This window comes from Catharus ustulatus, chromosome 7 (assembly GCF_009819885.2).
Source record: "Catharus ustulatus isolate bCatUst1 chromosome 7, bCatUst1.pri.v2, whole genome shotgun sequence".
Taxonomy (NCBI): domain Eukaryota; kingdom Metazoa; phylum Chordata; class Aves; order Passeriformes; family Turdidae; genus Catharus; species Catharus ustulatus.
The window spans coordinates 17944948-17961451 of record NC_046227.1 but is presented as its reverse complement, the minus strand read 5'-3'; the positions used below and the strand labels follow the sequence as shown (position 1 = coordinate 17961451).

At 36.3% G+C, this 16504-nt stretch overlaps 1 long non-coding RNA gene across 1 annotated transcript in view; it reads right to left on the bottom strand.

Annotated features, from left to right (window-relative positions):
- Positions 1 to 13956: 13956 nt before the first annotated feature.
- Positions 13957 to 16504, bottom strand: part of LOC116998561 — a 56375-nt gene continuing 53827 nt past the window's right edge. Inside the window, exon 4 of the long non-coding RNA XR_004418430.1 lies at positions 13957 to 14936. This is a non-coding gene — a long non-coding RNA (uncharacterized LOC116998561). The remainder of the gene's footprint in view (positions 14937 to 16504) is intronic.

The window sequence follows — 16504 nt, the reverse complement described above, 5'->3', positions numbered from 1 at the left end:
GGGAGCGCCAGCCCCGGCTTCACCGCAAAGCAGCACAGTTCCCCGCAGGGAAAAGTGGCGGCAGCTGCCACGACCGAGGCTCGGACAGCTGGAAGTAATAGCAGTGCCAAACATTGCTTTTTCTCCCCTCTTCCTTTCATAAATCTGATAGTTTATAGCCCCTCCCGAGCCGGTAGGTATCCGAGCACAGGAGGATCCCCAGCCGAGGCGGCCCCCGGACCCCCGCGCACCTGCTGCCCGCACCCGCGGCGCCGAGCGCGTCCGTGACACCGTGACATGTCCGCGCAGGACCGGCGCTGGAAGTCACTGCCGCTCCCCAAGACTGGGACAAGCATGATCGTCATCGATAGCCCTAGGCAGTAATAACCGCAGTTCTGCAGGCAGTATTCCATACATTCAGTTCTCTCTCTTTGTTAGTCCAAATGAAAGCACTGGCTTCAACCTATTTACCTGTTAAAGACAGGATTTGGATGACTGCTTAATTTCGACTGCAGTTCCTTTCATATATAAAACTCACACAAAATTATTAGCGGAAGCACAGAATAGTACTGGTAGTTACCAATTACCTGGCAACTGTTGTTGGCACCTGGCACCAAATTGTCTAACAGTTATTTAGAAGTCGAAATAGTTACCTCATTGAAAAAAATAGCTTCACTGGTTTATTACTCAAGTCTATGATGAAATTTGTACATTCTACCAGACATCTCAATTGACTCTGGCTTAACTTGGAGTCACAAGCTTGATCTAACATCTATGTTAACGATCTTTCACGGCTTGACCTAAAATCTACGATGCAGTTTCAAATTAGCCTTAATCACGATTTTACAGTAAAGTAAAATCTTATTATTGAGATAACAGTCTTTCTAAACCAGAGACAACCTTGTTCAGACCTTCTTCTGTGTTAAACATTGTAAGGGCAGTGGAATTTCACCAAGATCTGCCATTAAGTCTTCTATATGCTTGGTAACACCATTTTGAATAAACTTTTAATATAGATTGTTTCACTGTAAGAGCAACAAGTGTTTCTTATTTTGAATATGTAGGCCTTATTAAGAATGCCTAGAGGTGATCTCCTGCACGCTGTGGAGGTGGTCCTTCAAATAGCATTTGTAGGTGGGGTTGAAATTGCAAGGCTTAACCACTGTCTTTCAATAAATAGTCTACAAGAAGCTGCTAAGCAAATGTTTTTTTCACAAACCAAAGATACGCACAAGGTTGCTCGGCAGTCTAAGCACTGTGGGCAGAGAACATTCTGCATAGGGAACCTGGTAGTATATAGGAGACTGTTCAAAGGAAAAAAGGCAAGAGTTCAGGAACAACATAAAAACAAAGCCCAAAGCAGCTCTAAACCATGCTCAGGAAAGGCAGTGGCCTTTGTACTGGGTGCTGGCTTAAAGAGGCTGGAGCAGGAAGATACTCTTGTGTTTTGAACTCTCCCATAAATGAGAAAGCAGGAATTGTAATTAGAGATTGTGAGAACAGATTTAATTGCATCAAAGGACTCCTACTTCTTTACAATTTCCCATCCTAACTAGGAAAACATACAGGTTATTTTGCCTAGTTGTTCTACTTAGGAAGGACAATATTTATCTAGGTCAGTTTTCTGGGTTTTCTGGTGAGAAAGACTCTGAATTGCATTCAAGATGAGTGCAATGTGAATATGAAAGACATAATAGATTTGTTTACCAAAACAATTATTAAAAAGATGGGAAGGATTCAAGATAAAGGCCTCTGGATTTTGAGCAAGAAGTCTGGGAAGGTGACGTAGTTTATGATTTCATCATAGTGAATAACTGCAATAAAACCTGGGAAGAGTATCTTACACATTTCACTCTGTGGTGCTTTCCTTGAAAGATGATGAAACAACACTGAGTAAGCAAATGGTTTGCACTGAGCAGGAAGCATCTACATTTTGTTACCTAAGCTTAGGAAAAAAAATAGAAGTTTCAAGAGGGACCTTGGCAGGACAAAATCATCTTGGGGAAAAAAGTGTTCTGTACATAAACTCATGGATCTAATGAAAACAGACAAAGAGGGGGAAAAAATTCAAGGAAAAAAAAATTAAATTGAGGGCGCTTCTATAAGCCCAGTTGTTAAAACCACCATTGAGGTACAGTGTTTGTTTCAGATGTACAAAAGGAATCTGTTTCCATGATCATCACAGAATGTTTAAACATCTTCTGAACAGAACAACGATCCTGTGACTACTCTTGTCTTGGTTTAACTGTTTCAAAATCCCTCTTTTATTGCACACATATGGCTCTGCTTATGGTTTGGGGGCAATGTTGACAGAGGAACAGACACTCCCTATGAGTATATCAAAAGAGTGTCTAAACTAGAACTGCACAATGAAAAAGACTCAGGAGGTCTAGATGAAGGAGATGTTCTGCTGCTGGTATGAAATTACCTCATTAAGAAAGCTCTAATAAATATGTAAGTACCTGAGAGTAGAGAAACTGTCATTTCTTTATATGCTTTCAGCTTGTAAGGACAACCACAGTTTTACACTTTTATGACTAATGTAGATAATGTAGCTAAAATGGGGGACATACATCGTGGTCTGGGTTAGTGTTCTTTGATACCGGTGAATTCAATTGCTGCTGTTCATTCAAGGTGAGCATTGGAAACCACTAAGCATATGTTCCATGCCAAACAAGTTTGAAACTGATCTCATCACTTTCATCAACTCACAAAAATTTTGCTCTTAAATCCTTTTAGAAACTAAAAGACTTGAGCCAGCAATGCTTTGGCTGGGAACTGGCTGGTAAAGCTCCCTCTCTCTTCATTGTTGCTTTACTGCTCCCTGACTTGACTGGGCAGTACACAGAGGAGAAGAAATAAATGCGTCCCAGGGCAAGGAGAGCTCGACAGTTGATGTAACAGTTCTTAAAGCTGCTGATCAGCTGAGCTGCAAGACCCAGTGTGAGAAAAATTCTCTGAACTTTTAAAAAGATTTCTGCTTTATCCACATTTTAGCTTTAATATGTAATATGAAATAGAGTCCCACTGTATTTGTATTAATCTCTTTAATGTGAGTTACATCAGCAGTTTTAAGTAGAACAAGTCAGTGATTTTTTAAATATTTTTGCAAAAAGCTAGAATAGAAGGAATAATTAAGCATTCAGAGTTCCACAACTCCTTCTGTAGATTTTTAAAGTTGTATATTAAGAAAATATTTTTCTATCATTTAGGAGCAATTAAAATGTTCCAGAAGTATTTCAGTCATATTCAGTATAATTCAAATAGCAATTTCAAATTTGAAATAGAGCATCTTCTGTAAGTTTGGCAGGTAATTTTGTGATTTCAATTATTAGAATTAAGAAAGCAAGCTGTAATTTTAGAAGACTACTTATGTTAAATACACAACTAAAATAGTAAAGTAGCATGTTACATTCATTGCTTTGTAGCACTTGTTCACTAAAATCAAGTAGAACTAAAACCCAATATTGTATTTAATGGTCAATAACATTTGATCAATGAAGGAGGAGCAAAAAGTTTCAGAACAGATGAAGAGAGACAAGTAATTTGGTAAAGGTAATGTGGCAATGACTGCAGAAAGATATGGAACAAAAATCTACAGGAAAAAAGCTCAATGTCTAAATATGGTCAAATCCGGGAAAGACGTTTCCCAGGCTTAAGAGCTGGACCAGCCAGGCTGTCATACAGTACCATGTGAAAAAAGGATGCAAAGATACCCTAGAAGAAAGTGATAAACAAGAGACCACCATTATGCTGAGTTACAGTAGATGGGGGTAAACTTGGGCAGATTTCAGAATGGGGTTCTCCTAACAGCTTTCATTTTGTGTACATTACATTTGTGCAGCAGGATCCAAAACACTACAAGTGTTGTGGGTGAAGAAATGTTCTAAAGACAGGAGCTAATGAAATTTGACTCAGTTTCATTCAAATTGTGCTGGGAAATGTGGCAATTACTCTACTGCCTGCCAGCAGCACCACAAAGTCTGAGACATCTTTGTATTGGTCTTTGCCATTGTGTGTGATGACACACGTTTAATATTTATTTTCATTTTTAAAGTTGAAGGTACAGTGGTTTGGGTGAGTTAGTGCCTACTCCAGGTATTTATTCTCTTTTCTCAATAGCTTCATTTGTGCTTTCTCCTTCTATTGTGTCCCTTGAGACTCTCCCATTCTGTGGTCAGCTGAGCCAAGCTACATAGCAAAAGCCCTTTGAATAGAGCTGCACTTACTGGTGGATACTATATTTTATAGGCCCAATATCCAGTATGTACCCTATAACTGGCACTTTGATCTAATAAAAAATTCACTATCATTACAAATATCAGTAAGATTTCTTTTTAGTGCAAGTAACTATCATAGTAAGCAGTGTTATTAACAAGATATCAATACTCAAGACTCAAGCCTTCAGCTTGCCTGGTTCTCTTTCATTGCAACAATACTTATGCCACAGCAAACTTTAAACATAGGATATGAAATGGAATTTTAGAAACAGCTCCAGGAAAGAAGGGCTGCCCTCTCTCATTCCCCAACATGTCTGTCATGCAAAGCTCCAGGGAGGGGCCATTCTGATGAATTACACATCAGTGTCTACCTTGCTGGATTAAATTTAATAAATCAGTATTTTCTTTGCTGCATGTCCACTCTCTTACATGTCCTCTCTGCAGAAAGGTGAATTTAATTATTAGTTCTATCACATCCTTCTACAGCCCACCCAAGATGCTGTTCCCCAGAAATTCTCGAATTAGTACCCTGACCACATCTTCTGGCCACAGAACCATGAATGTTAAATGAAGGTTGGTGGAACATCACTGAAACCTGCATTGAGCACAGCTGGCCTGCCAGCACATGTTATTAATGGTCTTTGCAAACTCAGGAAAACTCCTTATGTTGCAGCTCCAAGCCATGTTGAAGATAAATGTATAAGAATTTCTAAAGTCTCAAGAATCTCCTGAGCCTCAAAGTAAAATATTTACAGTTGAATTTCAAAGTTGCATTTAAAAAAAGAAAGGCAATTTTTTATTGCCAGGAAGGCTGTGAACACAAAATACTTGAGGGTTTCCTCACCCTACAAGGCTCCTTCCTGAAGCGTCCAGCTCAGACTCACTTGCTACATTGTCAAATTCATGAGTGAAAAAGAACAAGGGAGAAAGAAATGAGCACACTGTAGAATTGTCTGAAATGGTGGTTCAAGACCATGCTGGGTTTCTCGAGCACAAAGAACAAATGTTGGCCTGACAAGGAGGCAGGAGTCTCAATAACAGCATCCCACTGAAAGCTGTTGGAAAACAAAAGTCTGTGAGTGCATTTTTCAGCTTCATAACTGCAGTACTGTTGGCACAGCTTTTACAGGATTTACAGTATTTTAAGAAATAATGTTTGTGGTTGTTGTTGATTTAACTGATTTGCAGTGCAAGAAACATGCTGTTGTACAGTCTCTGCATCTGAGTGTCTCCTACTCTGCAAGGACTTGTGAAAATGGGCAAACTGGTTCAACCAGATTTGACACAGGCTGAGAGTTTTCAACAATAGTTATATTCCTACCAATTTCTTAAAAATAGGGAGCCAGAGGGAGAGAGGAGAAAGAAAGACCTTGCTAGATCAATCAAAGGAAAGGTTACAGCAAGAGATCACCCCTTATAAGCCTCAAGATAATCCTGTGTAAGCCACACAAGACTGAAACCTGATGAATGTATTAGTCACAAGAAAAACCTTATTTTGAAGTTGCATTTTTTTTTAAAGCCAGTCAGCCAAGAGACACACATTGGGAGGGTAACTGGCTACTTTAATACTAGAGTTCACAGCACAATTTTTTTAGTCTGATATGCTAGTTTCAGTCTGACCAAGCAGTTTTATACAAAACCCCAAGTGTTTGTTATACGTCTCTATATATGCATGATGCCTAAATTATTTTTCAGATAAAAGATGACCTTAAATCCTTTGAAACTAAGTCCAAATAAGGTATATTATGTAAAATATTCAGATTCCCTAGTGTTTCTTAAATCATAGCTGTATATAAGCAAAGAGACAAGTATACAGAGCCTAGAGTTTAGCCTGCCATCTAAAACTAAACCAATGCAGTTTAAAAGCAAATCAGAAGCATTCTGTGTATTTTTCATACTGAAATACTACTTGTATTAGAAAAACCAAAAAGGAGAAACATGATCTTACACATAGGTGAGCTCTTTCCTTCAATTATTAATACTTTAAAATAAATAAGGCAGTATTTTGAAATTCTGTCAGTCCAAATATTGCTTGACACCATTTAGATTTACAATATACATAGAAAAAAAGTAATAAAAGTTAAAAAACATTAAAAAGTTAAAAGTTAAAAAACATTACATGAAACAAATGGAGCTTCAAAAATTCAGTCATTTTTGTATAGTAAGTCTGAATGATAATCATATCAAATAAAGTGAAAACAAAAGAATGACATAAAATAGGACATGGAATTTAGACATAGGGTATAAATTACACCACAAAAATAAAACAATTTTAGACAAATTTGGAACTTATTTTTATATTTCAAAATCAAACCAGTTTTTATTTTGTAATATTTTTTATTTTTTTATTTTGAAAATAAATTTCTCATTTAAAAACATTTTACAGGACAAAATATGTATAAAGCAAAACATGTAGACTAAGGAAAATATTTTGCATTACAAGGAACTGATTTTATTTTTCTTTTAAATACAAAAATTTGCATTTCATTTAAACTGAATGCCACCCCCCAATTTTTAATTTAGATTTTGAATTCAATAATACGTTGTCCAGATCTACCAAGAAATAGCAAACTTATGACTAAAGTCTTTCCTAGCATAAGGCCTAAAGCAAATGGGAAAAAGAAACTTAAATTTCCCCAATTCAAGCAAACAAGTGATCAATCAGAAACAATCACCAAGCTTCATACTATTCTAAGATAACTAAAAGAATAGTTCCTGATGAATAGACAGCTTTAACTGCATCTGCACTGCAGAAAGACCTGATAACCACCGTTCAAAAACCTGATCTAATTTAAAAATTGATATCAGACATTTGCCTTGTCACTTCTCAAACATTTTAAAAACATCATTAGCAACTGGTGGGTTGTCACTGTTTCAGCAGCTACTACTAAGGGATTCACTTTGACAGAATATTGATGCAATCAGACATATTCAAGATGCATATCAGTACTCTCTGGGAAGATAAGCAAAGTGTTTGTTCTTTGCATTGGTACGCTGAAGTGTCTTTTTTCACAGGGTTTGGAACCAATTTCCTAGGCTGACTTCCTAGGTGTCACAGCTAGAGCAATTTCAGAATTTGGTTCCTAGGTTTTCTGACTACAAGCCACCAGCTTGTTTTGTATTTCTTATTTTTGGAACAGAAGGATGAAAGGCTATTCACAGTGACTTTTAATGCAGGAAATACTATTGAGAGATAACTACTAAACTGAAGGACCTTCAACTAAACATCCTTTAGAAACAAACTGTTAAAAAGATTACTCCTATATCATTCTTAGTGTTATTCTTACAGCAAAAGTTACTGAGGATGTAGTAATTTAAGGGACAAAACACTTACTTCTGTGTCTTCATTTAAGTAGTAATGTTAATACAATTATTTTTCAGAATTCAAGTTATTGCTTTCAAAAGATTCTGGGTCTGCATTTAGTACCTTCTTAGCCATGAGCCTTAATATTTTCATTAAGACTTTAAACAAAAAGGATGTCTTTGTCAATTAATCTAAAGTGCACTGAGATAGTTATACAATCACGTTCCCTCTGAAATTAATGTGCTTTTGATGAGGTTTGTGAGCAGAGTCCTTAAAAGCCACTCCATATACTCACTTGGTGTGTCTTTGTCTCCAAGCCAGCACTAAGGCAGAGGTTTACCATGACTGTGACAGCATCTAAAATGTTGAGCTGGCAAGTCCATAGCCTTCTACCAGCACTTGGAGCGCGAGTCTCAAATGTCACAGCACAGGAAGCAAAACGGGGTAATTCTCAAGTACATCCATGCTGAATCACAGGAAATGAAGGAGAGCTTCACTTTCATTATAGACTTTCTCTACACTGAGGTTTAAACCTCTAATAGCAGAGTTACAGGGTGAGCCTGAAAAGCTGTACTTTAGTATGGTCACAACAACTGCAGTTTAGGTTACAAAAAAGCTGATTACAGCAACTGGACTTAAATGTGAAAATAAAACCACAGAGCTACTCACATGGATGTCTTATGGGATGAGTAGATGAGTACAGAAAAACATCACAAGATGTAACAGGAAGGACAGTAGTATCAACAGAGTATTTGCCTTGAGGCACAATTTAGCTCTGATACATTTATTGTCACTATAGCTCTAGGTGGAGATCATAGCCCTGTGGTAAAGAGTGCTTGTAGTGTACATTATGCTGTGTTTGTAGTCCTTCCAAAGACTGGTGTCCTAATGAGACGGAAGACTTAGGTCTAAGGAGACTTAGACTGCCAGCAAACTCCCAAGTCCTTGTATGTGCTAGTGTGCCCTATTTGCAGGTCACACAATAACCTAGCGTGCCTTTGGAAGGTCTGTTTTGGATGTGCACTGGATGATTTTGGCTGCGAACCTTTCCACAAAGTCATTCCCCAGTGCTTGGGCTGACATTCTAAGCCACTGACCATTTTTAAGTTTCTGCCCATTTTTTAACATCAGTAATAGTCAGAAAATATTTCTTGCTCCCTAGCTCCTAAGTTTCTTCCCTAAATTACTTCTGAGATGCAGACTAGGCAACATTGAGCTCTGCAGTAAAAAATGCTCAATAACTTGTCTATTTGTGCTTTAATTGTTTGGCTTTTACTGTTATTTTTCAGAATCTGTTTTATAACCCGAAAGTCTCTCCAGTACAGGCTAAAGTAGAAATTTTATACTTGAGTAGGGTAATCTCTGAGTTGTTTCACTCTCATTGATTTTATCTTTTTTTCTCTGCTGTGAAATCTTTGCACACATGGTATAACTATCCACATTTTCTGGAAAAATACTAGAATCAGTTCCATAAACATAACAAAACCCTTGGAAATTATTCCATAAATAGTATCTTTCAGGCATGTATGGAATACATAAAGGCATGTGATATGGAAAAGAAGTTGAGTTGAAATAAATGGCAATATGCCATGCTCTACTAATAAAACAAGTTGATTTACTTAACATTCAATTCACATTAGACTTCACAGATGTTCAAAATATGACCAAGTTAACTCTACTGGAATCAGACTCTGCATATTTGGCCTTACTCTGTAGTACTGCTCCTCTATGTGCCACAAAGCCTTAGTTGACTTTCACAAATGGAGACAAAAGCGTTGAGCTGGTTACGCTTGGTGTAGTTTCCTTCACACCCATTTCAGGTGATGGGAACGAGCACAGCTCTGCTGACACTGGAACCACACTCACTGTTGTGAAATCTCACCCTTTCTGTGTATATGGAAATTTAGAAAAAGTACAGGATAGGAGTGTAAAGTGTTCTCTTTAAACTTGTTTAAATGCCGTTGTGGTTATGTTTGAAGATTTTATTAGATATCACTCGGTGACAGCTACATAGCTTGTTCGTCAGTCTCCTTAGCTTATTCCTAGTTAATAAAAGCTTGTAGTCATAAAAAGTTGTTACTGTGCTTGTTCACAAAGTTTCTTTTGTACTTAAATACACACACTTAAAAAGAGGAATTCTTTGAGCTATCTCTTTAAAAAAAGATATACTGTGACTTGAAGTTCCTTCAAATTAGTGCAAAAATACATATTCATCCATTTGTCATGATGAAGTTCATGTGAAAAAACCTGCAATCAATCACAGCCATGGCCTTTTCTACATTTTCTGCACCCTGTAATCTGCCCACTAACTGCACCTATCTGTGGGTTGCCTCTTAAGCCTCAAGCTAGGCACCAGGAAACAATCAAAAATACCAAAATTAATTGAGTTAAAGGTACAAAATAAGAAACTTTAAATTCAGAATTAGATTAATTTTTTGATGATTAACATTTAAAGTTTTAAAGAAAAAAATTATCATCAAAAGAAAAAAATCACCATGTTTCATGCCAGCCATTTCTATCCATGATTTTGCTGCTTAGGGAAAAACCAGTTTTGGAAAATATCCTTGCAAAGGAAAAGGCACTTAACAGTAGATTTAAAGCCAATAGGTATATCTGGCCTTTCTTTGATGGACTTATAGACTACAGAGGAGATTCAGAGTTTGTGTAGATAGTAAGTCTGAAAATGAGTTCAAACCTCTGTTTTATCCAAGAGGTGCACCCATCAATGTGGTCTCATCACATCTCAATAAAAACTATTATTCTATAAAACATACTTAAACTTAGTGTATAAATTTATTCTATACCCCAAAATTCCACTGTTCCTCTTCACCAAAGACTCTCTTTTATCCTGCTCTGGAGGCTTCTTTCTGTTGTGCAGTCATTTTGTTAGCCTGTCTAGACCACAGTGTGAGGTCATCATTGTACCATCTGTTAAACTTGTTTGGGTTAGCATGTCTGAAACTCAGTTCAGCTCAGATGTTATTAGAACACACTAAAAATGAGGGTAAGTCAGGCCAAGTCATATTTCCCCAGCTTAGTACAGGTTCTATGATCTATCAGTAGTGGATTTCCTATTATAGATAATACAGCTATTATTCTGTCATAGGTTTGTTATAGAAGAATGTAGAAGCCATTTCAAGCTAATCTTGAAATATTTTCATATGAATATCCGAATTTACACTAAAGTCAGCATAATTATGTGGCATGACATGATTTCATTCATAGAACTGGAAAAAATGTGGGAAAAATGCCTGTAATCTGAAGATGTATGTCAAAAGAAAATATTAGATTTTAATATTCTATTTTACATTGTCTAATTCCTTACATATAAGGCCACAATCTTAATCATATGATGGGAAAAGGAAGGCACCACTTAGTGGTGTTTTGTGACGATGCCAGTGTCGACCCCTCCATCTGTGGCTCCAGTGTTTCAGGGCATACAGATTCATCAAAGACAAAACTTGCAAACTTGTTTAGTTTGATGTTAACAGAAATAAACCAAATGTTGATAGCGAACTTCTATCTTGACTTACCTTCCAATGGTCTTCCATGCCAGAAACAATTTTTGCATGCATGTGTTGCAGAAGAAAAAATATACTGAGTGAGGCTTCTTTCACAGCTTGGAGTGCTTAACAAGGTGATTAACACCTTGTTCTACAGAGAAATAAAAACCTTTTGAAGTAAAAACCTCTTTTTTGACAATTTTAAAAGAAAAAAGAGCAGTAGCTTTTGTTTCTTATTTGTTTGGGATTTTTTTTGATTGTTTGGGGTTTCTTTGCATTTTTCTTTGTATGACATATTTTTAATTCAGCAAAACATGGAGAAATAACGAGTAGCACTAGATATAGCATGTATTCAGTTTCTTATGATGTTTTTTGAAGTGAACACTTCGCAATCTTTGTAGTAGTCACTGACTCCACTTGGACATCAAGCCACTGACCACAACTGTTTGAGTGTGACCATCCATCCAATTCCTTATTCACTGAGTGCTCCATCCATCAAATCCACACCTCTGCAGTTTAGAGACAAGGGTATTGTGCAGGATAGTGTCAAGTGCTTTCTGGTATGCAGATGACCCCAGTCCTTCTTCCCTCATCCACCACTGCTGTAAGTCCATCACAGAATGTCAACAAATTAGTCAGTCATGATTTGCCTTTAATGAGGCCTCCTTATTTTCCATGTACTTTTCATGTATTTTCTCAGGCTTGGAAATATACATTGTCGTCTTCACCCTGTCCCTGATTTTTCTCTCCTTTATGCAGGTTTTGCATTTAAATTGAGAAGAGTTGCACATCAGTAGATGTGTCATTTAAAGACCTGAAAATTTCCAGACTGTGGTAAGTAATCTGTTCATTCCTTTTCAAACAAATCCTATTAGTTCACTTCAACATACATTCATCTTAAACTACAGTAATGTCACACTGTTGTGAAGGCTAGTATGAACTGATACCATTTTTGGGAGGTTGGAATGTTCAACCAGGAGGAAATTAATGAAATCAAGGGGGAAAAAAGTTGATTTTGTGCCAGTGCTTGGAATATCACTTCTGCCAATTGACTATCATCCACTACTAACAGATGTGCTACAAAAGCAGATGAAATTCATTGTTAGCTTGGCAACCAGAGCCAATTACAGAATGGAGAATTGAACCTTCATAACACAAGAATTTGCATATGGATATTACATGTACTTACATATAGTGATGAGTATTTTCAAACTGGTTTAAGGAAGACCTAACTAAACTCATATTATGTTAGTATGCATTAGCATAGCACCTTATTTCACCCATAATACAGAATATTTTCACTATTGTATTTTAATCTGATGCTTTATTTTTGCTGATCATATTTCTTATCTTTATAAGTGTTTTTCAAGATAGAATACACTTTGATGCCTCCCAATAAAAGTGTATGAAGATTTCCAGGAAGAGGAAAACTTTTTTTTTTACAGAACATGAGTTAAAAAGCAGGGGGTGGTTTAATTACATCACATTGAAATATCTACATTTAAAATAAGTTGTAATTCATACAGTGGTACCCTAAAATATTTTACTATGAGCCTTGACTAATTAATATACTATATATGTACATACCTGTACACAAACACATCTTTCATTTTAAGTTAATTGTATTACTGGCAATATTTAAAAGCATTAAATATGGGTTTACTAAGGGCAGTTGCTATTAGAACACTTTCTCTTGTCAGATGTTGAAAACATTCCCATAGATGCAGTATGTAGAAATACCCTCACTTTTTATCAATCAAATATGATAAGTATTTCTATACAAATTTAATTTTCTTCATGTTTACAAAATGGTAGAGATAACTCCTTCTCTTCCTTTGAGAAGTCTTTCCTTCCCAAATCATGCTACATTAAACACACTTGATTGCTCTGACAGAACCATTTACACAATTACAGTTTTACAATGTAACATGGGCTAAATTTTGAAATGTTTTCACCCTAAAAGTGTCACTGACATACGCAGGGCATTTACCTGGGGGAAAAAAACCAACAGAACTTCAAAACCCACCCTTTCTAGATTTTTGACTTCTTTGATACTGGAACAACCCAAACACTCAATCTCCCTCCACAACTATGTATTTAATCTCTCTTTAAACTTTTCCTCTGTTCTTTCCTCAAATGTTGAATAAGTATTTCCTTTCTGTAAAATAGATACCCAAGCTGAAAAACAGAAGCTCTGCTTTGGCTGTTTTGTTGCATTCCTGTCATGCAAGACATTCATGTGTCTGATTTACCTAGGCTGTGAAGCAAAGCCAGTGCTGCTGCAGTACAGTCTTTTACAAACAAGTCTAAGATACTGTAAACTCATTGCTAAAACTCACTCATCAGGTCTGATTATCTCACTTTCCAAGCACTGCCAAATCCTTGTCCACAGCTTCAACAAATGCAGTTTTCCCCATTCTGTGTCTTCAGAAAGCTGCAGCTATGGTCATTCTATCAACCTGTGGCTTTCATATATTTGCTGTCTATTCTTATGCCCTAGGGTCTTAGACCCCCTAAAATTACAGGCTTTCACTGAAAACTGTGATTGACTGGATTCTGGTCTCCTAATACAACTGATTAATTTTCAAGAAAGCACATTTATACAGTCTTATGCTAAAGAGGTCAAGGTTTTTATATGTTTTCAATTAATAAAACATATTAATTCAATATTTGGTCAATATTGGCACTGTTTACTCAATAAATGAGAACTTCACTGCAAATTGTTAAAATCATAAAAAATCAGAAGGAAAATATTTATTAGATAGTCTCTACCTGTAGACAGGCAAATTTTCAACAAGAACTAATATTTAAGCAAAGGTTTCTATTTGTTATTAACTCTAAAACTGGCCATGGAGTGGTAAAAGAGGCAAGGAATGGACATGAACAAAAAAGGCCTTTATTTTCACAGCAAATATTTTGGACAGTTTTCCTCCTATGTTCGTAAGTTTGTTTGGGGTTTCTTTTTTGGAAATAATGAAAACTCAGTTTTCTAAGGATAAGACAGAAATTTAAGGAAAAATCCTCAAAACAGCCAACCAGTTTATGAGAGTAATCTGCCATTCAAGAACAGCTTTGATAGCAAATATTTGACCAGCCTGAACAAGGACCTTGCTTTTTAGGGAAACTATTTCTAATTTCAGCTCATATTGCTACTTCCTTCCACTTTACCCAGGGGTGTAGGCAAGAATCATGGATTCCCACTCAAGCCTGGATGCCTGGCTGTACCACTGCCCAAGGTGCAGAGTCCCTGGGGCTCTTTTAGTTGCTAGATTGAACATTTTGAACATTGAATAATTTTATTGAAATGGTTGCTGTTTGCTTTTTCACTTCTAAGAAAGAAGAATTGTGATTTTGCTCCCTAACCTAAGTATTCCACAAAATACTCCAGAAAGAGCTATTTCACTAAAAGAGCGCTGTAAGATTATTTCATTGAGGAAAACATCATTCTTATATCATTTGGGGGACCTATGTTTATCCCTTGAAAAATATCATACATCTTTGTGCCCTGCTGTCTTTGCAAAGTATCGCCTCCTTCCATGGAAAAATATAATTTCACAAGTGTTTACTGACTCAGTAAGACATATCATGGGTTAAAAGTGAATTGCAGGTGCAACTGATGGCCTGTTCCAGATGCTTTTTGCTGTTTTGCAAGACAAGTACTGGCAAGATCAGTCAATGCTGTGGAACCGGGATGTAGTAGTACACTTGTATGTGTTCCTGCCATAAATTGGATACAAAGTGGAAGCAAATGAAAAACAAGGAAAATGGGTGGATATAGAAAACTAAAGCAAACAGATTACTCACTTAGAATTATTACCATTGGTAGCTTATTTTTGCTTCCTGCTTCATTCATGTTGATTTTTAGGGCGTAAATGGGAATAATATTGGTCCAATTTAGGAAGGTTTTATTCAGCTTGTTTTCTGGCTTCTCTGTGTGTGGAAAAGAACAAGAGTGTGAATTACTGCAGCTCCTTTTTATTTTGGATAACAAAACCAAAACAATTCTTGGAATCTGGGGAGTGAAGGGGAGGTATTCCATATATTCCTTTAATCAGATTGCCAGTAGTATCTTCTGCTTTGAAAAGACTGGTTAAAGAATAACATGAAATATTACAACCAAGATAATTCTAATTCCTACTTTTGTTCCTAACTGACAAAGGAAAATTATCCCTGTTCAGAAATCTTATTTAAAGTCTATTTCCTTATTAAATGACAAACAAGCATTCAAAGTAAAATGTGAATGGACTTATTTGATAGGAAGGTCTAGTGAGTACCTTGGGAAGGAAGGTTTTCAAGAGCATAGTGATGTCTGAAATCATAATTCCTGAATCCAGGAAGCTGGATTTGTTGATGAAAATGTTCTAAATGGTTCTCTTACACCTTCAGGGACTTAAGTCAAGTTCCCACATTTTGGGAGAAAGTAATATTGATGTTATTAATCAAGCATTAAGTTGCACAATAGATCTGCTTATATATATATATAGGTTTTTTTTCTAAATGTTATTGGAAAAGCAATCATTTGTGTGGGGTTTTTCCACTGGTAAGTCATGCATAGCATACAGAAAAAGAGGAGGGTGTATAAAATCCACATACTCCAAACCAAAGCAATGTCTCATAGCATGCTGCTTATGGCATAGAGGAAATAAATTATTTGTGTTAGTAACTAAAAAAAATTCAAGTTGTCTACAATTTAACATATATTTAGCCAGGCTTTTGTGGTTAACAAAGTGGGTATTCAAAGCACAGAGAATAAAAGTATGCATGCCCAATTATTTAAGAACTAACTTTGCTTTGAATATAATTTTCCAAACATATTAGCTAGAAATCAAATTTTATAACTAACTTCTCACTATGTCACAACATTTTGTAATGAAAAGGAAATGAAGAATAAAAAAGGACAAAGCATAAAAGAATGAGTCAAAATCTGATCTTGTCCTGACAAATATCCGGAGTGTTATAATTGGTTCTAGCATAAATTGACATTAGAAACTCTCCCAGATTGTGCAAGAAATTGGCCCAGGAGATGAGAAATATAATTCTAACTCATTCCATGGCCATATGAAAACTCTTTTGAGCTGTACAAGAAACTTACTGAGCATTATGCAATGCACAGACATACAAAATATTTTAGTATAGCTGATATTTGATGAGGGAGACTGGATTAAATTAAATATCTTTATTTCTTTTTTAATTCAATTAAATATCTGGGTAGAAGGGAACAGGCACAATCTCTTTTCCAAACAGCTCTGAGATGCTGAATAAAGCTGATGGGATGCAAGGAGACAGAGCAGGAAGGGTAGATTTCTGCATTCTTTTTATAGAATGTGAAGAGTAACCAAGTTAGTACTTTAATTTCATATTATCTTAAATAAATGGGTTAATTCTTTTGAGACTCACATTAGCATTGAAAAATGCACAGTGCCGGGCTGAGCTGGGTGGTAGAAGGAATGAGACTTATTAACATGTAAATAGATTAATCTGAGCACTAAAATGGATAT